Source organism: Primulina huaijiensis, chromosome 12 (assembly GCF_012295235.1).
Source record: "Primulina huaijiensis isolate GDHJ02 chromosome 12, ASM1229523v2, whole genome shotgun sequence".
In the NCBI taxonomy this organism is placed as follows: domain Eukaryota; kingdom Viridiplantae; phylum Streptophyta; class Magnoliopsida; order Lamiales; family Gesneriaceae; genus Primulina; species Primulina huaijiensis.
In genome coordinates this window covers 549,590-555,033 of record NC_133317.1, presented here as the reverse complement: position 1 = coordinate 555,033, position 5,444 = coordinate 549,590, and positions in this window count along the sequence as shown.

Below are 5,444 nucleotides of genomic sequence, written 5' to 3'. Positions count from 1 at the left end.
CCAAATTCAAAAGTTTTTTAGCTTTGATAAAAACAGAGTGCATAGAAAAAAAGAGTGTATTATTTTCTTGAGTGCGAGAATTCTCTTGTGTGAGTTAGAGAAATTATTTTCTCGGTATACTCGGATTGGGAGTGTGAGAAATATTGAGTGTATTGGTGTAAACACTTGTCGTAATATTTCTTCCAGTTATAAAAGTTGCAGTGTTCCGTGGACGTAGCCTACATTGGGTGAACCACGTAAATCTTTGTGTTCATGTTGGTTATTTTATTCCGCATTTTTGGGTATTATTATCATCGTGATCGGCATCGCTTCGGAGGTGTAATTCTCCAACAACAGGTATCAGAGCTTTGTTGTAAAAATTCTTAAGAATTCTGAGTATGCTCTGTGGTTGCAGCTTTGTCTGATCTTCCACATCAGAAAAGATTTTTTAGAATTTTTGCTAAGGCTAGAGAAGTGATGGCCGGAGATGATGGATCGGGACCGGGAATCAACAAGTTCGATGTAACAGATTTTTCGTTCTGGCGGTTACAGATAAGAGATTATTTGTACAGTAAGAAGCTGCATCAACCTCTATCAGGAAAGAAGCCGAAAAAGATGGAGGATGATGATTGGGAGCTCCTTGACCGACAGGTTTTAGGTGTCATACGATTGACCTTAACAAATAACGTGGCGCATAACGTGGCGGATGTCAAAACTACGGAGGAGATGATGACCATTCTATCAGATATGTACGAGAAGCCATCAGCAAACAATAAAATACATCTCATGAAGAAGTTATTCAACTTGAAGATGGGAGAAGGTGCTTCGGTGGCAAAACACATAAATGAATTCAACACAATTGTCTCCCAGCTGACATCGGTGGACATCAAATTTGATGATGAGATTCGGGCACTTATTCTTCTGGCGTCTTTACCAGACAATTGGGAACCGATGCGGGCAACGGTTAGCAACTCTGTTGGAAAAGGAAAACTACAACTCAATGATGTTAGAGATCAAACCTTGCTGAAGAAGTTCGCAGGAAAGATTCGGGTGAAGCAACATCATCGAGATCTGCTCTAAATCTTGATAACAGAGGGAGAGACAGGAGTGATGAAAGGAGTTTCAACCGATGGCGCGGTAGATCCAATTCTAGAAATGGAAAAGACAAACATTCTTGAAAAGAATATGAAGTGCTGGAGCTGTGCAGAGAATGGTAACCTGAAAAAGAACTGCAGATCAATGAAGAATAATGCCAATGTTGTCACTGAGGAAGTACAAGATGCTCTGCTATTATCCATGGAAAGTCCTGTTGATTCTTGGGTTATGGACTCGAGAGCTTCGTTTCATACCACCGGTGATGGCGATGTATTTGATAATTACATCGCTGGCGATTACGAAAAAGTTTTCCTGGCTAATGGAAAACCCTTGGAAATTGTTGGTATGGGTGATGTACGGATGAAGATGTCAAATGGATTGGTCTGAAAATCAACAAAGTCAGACATGTACCAAAATTGACACGCAATCTGATCTCGGTGGGATAGCTCGATGATGAAGGCCACAATGTGACCTTCGGTGATGGTTCCTAGAAAGTGAACAAAGGAGCCATGATTGTTGCTCGAGGAATGAAAACTGGAACACTATATATGACTTCCAGTTGCAGAGACACATTAGCAGCTGTGGATGCTGGAGCCAATTCAAGTCTATGGCATTATAGACTTGGACACATAAGTGAGAATGGAATGAAGATGTTGGTGTCAAAAGGAAAGCTACCAGAATTAAAGACTGTTGAACACCAACTATGTGAAAGCTGTATCTTTGGAAAGTAGAAGAAGGTGAGCTTTTAAAAGGCGGTAGAGAACCGAAAGCAGCAAAGTTGGAGCTGGTTCATACTGATGTATGAGGACTATCTCCTGTGAAATCCCTTGGAGGCTCGAGATACAATGTCACATTCATTGACGATTCGAGTAGAAAAGTTTGGGTTTATTTCTGAAAAATAAATATGATGTTTACGAGACCTTTAAAAGGTGGAAATCAATGGTGGAAAATGAGACCAACTTGAAAGTAAAGTGCTTACGGTCGGACAATGGTGGAGAATATGAAGATGATGAGTTTAAGAAATATTGTGCACAGAATGGGATCAAGATGGAGAAAACCATTCCTGGTACACCTCAACAGAATGGTGCAGTTGAAAGGATGAACAAGAACTTGAATGAACGCGCAAGGAGCATGAGATTGCATTCTGGATTGCCAAAATCATTCTGGGCTGATGCGGTTAACACTGCAGCATATCTGATCAACAGAGGACTTTCGGTACCACTGGACTACAAAATATCCGAAGAGGTTTGGAGTGGCAAAGAAGTAAACCTTTCTTTCTTGAAAGTGCATGGATGTCTAACCTATGTTCATATTGATTCAGCAAGCAGAACAAAACTTGATCTGAAATCAAAGAAGTGCTTCTTTATTGGTTATGGAGATAATGAGTTTGGTTATCGTTTCTGGGATGACAAAAATCGGAAAATCATTCGGAGTAGGGATGTAATCTTTAATGAGAAACTTCTGTACAAGGACAAGTCAGACATTGGAGCTGGAGAAGAATGTCCTGAAGTCAAGAAGACTGATGAAGTGCCATTGACAAACATTCCTGTGAAAGAATTGAAAACCAGTAACCAGGAAGATGAAGAAGAAAATGCACAAGATGATGACCCACAAACTCCAGTGATTGAACTTAGGAGATCTTTGAGACCCATTAGACCACCTGAGAGATACTTCCCTGCACTTCACTGTATTTTGCTGACAGACAAAGGTGAACCGGAGACCTATGAAGAGGCAATGCAAAATGATGATTTAACCAAGTGAGAGTTGGCCATGGAAGATGAGATAGATTCACTGTCATCCAATCAGACGTGGGAGTTGACAGAACTTCCGCAAGGCAAAAAGGTGTTGCATAATAAGTGGGTGTACCGGTTAAAAGAAGAGCATGATGGTAGTAGNTAAAAAAAAAAAAAAAAAAAAAAAGAAGAGTTAGTTGGCAGCGTATTCGGTCTTCACTCTTCAGATTCTTTTTCTATTCTTGACATCGATTTAAAAATTAAAACACAATTTTACTAAACCAAATTAAAACAAAATTCCTTCACGATACGCATTTAGAATGAGTGTATTACAAATTTAATTAATTTGATTTATTCCACATTTTGGCTCTTTTTGCAAGAAACAGCCCTAACAAATACGTAAATGTATGAAGATATACGTTTCCATATTTAAAATTATCTACATAATACTGTACTGTCTTTTTTTATATAAAAAAAATGCAATTAAATTATTAATAAATCGAGAAGAATAAAGCGATTCAATTAATAATGAGGTTATTTGCATTGGTATATCCATACTTTATGTATTTGACAATTATATATCTTATCAAGTGTAAAAAATTTAACTTATCATAAGAATTGAGTGTCAAATACATAAAATACAAGGATGAATAAAATTACCCATTAATAACGTGTAATTGTGTATTGAAGTGATGAAATGAGAAACAAGAAATTTCAAAGGGGGAAATTATATTAAAAACAATTTATTTAAATTATACTTCAAAGCTTATTGCGTAGATCCATGAAATTGGCCTCGTTAGGCTAAATAATCGACCTTAAAATGAGATGTTTAGATGCGCAAGCAAAAGATACTTATGCAACTAAGACTGACAAAAAAACCAGAAATCCGACCCAGCCCAAATCTCGACCCATTTAAGCCTTGAGAAAATCTCGACCTGTATTTTTCTCGACATGAGTGTTAATGTCTTTTCCATCCTCGTCAACGTCGAGAGATGAATCGAGAAACTAAAATCCATCTTATGGAATTTTTTACCTGACCCGATTATTTTAATTAAATTTTTTTTAAAAAATATTATAATATTATTAACATATTGCAGTAAAGATTATAATTTTGAATTAAAAAATTTTTTTGGTCGAAGTGCATATAAAAATTGACTAACATATTTTAAAAAGATTATTTCATAGATGACGATTTTAAGATTTAAATTAAATATTTAACTAATTCATCCAAATAAAAAAATTAACGTAGACAAAAAGTAAAATTGTACAAAATAGAAGATAATTAATAGTCATTTTCTTCCTTTCAACCTAAACTTGGAATAGTGAAGAAACACGGTATTGTTATCATCCATATATTTATCAGTATATCATCTTCCTTCCCGTCCTTAACTCGAGACGAGTTTTGACAAAGTTGCTCCCGAACTACTTACAATTAACTTGATTCACTTGTATCTCTGATTGTAATTGTCTTGAATCAATCTCACTATCTATATATATCAGCTATGAATTCAAAATTTTTTAATTGAAAAATATAATAATTTAAAGTTAAAATAATAAGATGTAGAATTATCATTTATCATTAAGCAATAAATAATTAGGTCTCATGTAGACGGTCTTACAAATCTATTTTTTTGAAACGAGTCAACCAAATCTATATTTAAAATGATGAATTGAGTCGAGTTACATATCTGTCTCACCAAATTGACCAATGAAAGTTACACATAAGTTTTTTGTTAAATAAATTTACGGATTTTTTTTTCTATAGCTCTTTTTTTTACTTAAAATTTATTTTGGTATATTAACTTTTCATATTTGATTATTTTGGTCTGACGTAGAATTAGAAAATGATGTCGTTACATTGAATAATATTGACGTGATAACGAAAAATACTAACATGGCAAATAACACGTTAGCAATGGACTAACATAAGCTTAAATAAAAAATTAATGTAACAAAATCAAACCAACAACAACCTAAAATTGAATAAGTTAATGGACAACAAAATTATTTTCTCAATCACAAATTCAACTCAAAATAAATAATTGCATACAAATAATTAATGACGAGCTATTTCACATCATTTGTTGAAATAAATAAAACTAAATCTAGAAACGAGTTTGTTAAAAGCGGAGGTGTTGGAGTTCCAAATTCTTGTACTGGTGGTGTGTGTGGAGCAGAATGATACAAGAGAATCATGTATTCACCACACATTATTATATTAGAAAATATCTTAAATTCTAGCTTCCTCAATAATATCTTTTAAATGCGGTCGACTTTTTCTAAATAAATTACATATTTAATTTATATTTTAAAAAAAATCATTGAACGTGCGAGGTAATGCCCATTTTTGATTAAGAAGATAATTATAAGAGATGGAAATTAGTGTAGAATTATTGTCCAAATGAAAAAATATTTTATCCGAACATGATCTTGCAAGGCTTTTTGTTGCAGCTCCGAATTTCCAGCCAAACAATTTGGTTTGGAATTATTGTGATGAGTGTGCGTCTGTTGTTAGTTGGTCACTAGCTTCCCCATTTATTTACCATTGGCTTTTGCCCATCCACAAGTCTCTCATCATCACCAGCTGTTACCTTACGTTACCTTACCTTCCCTTCTTTTTTTTTTTTTTTTTTTTTT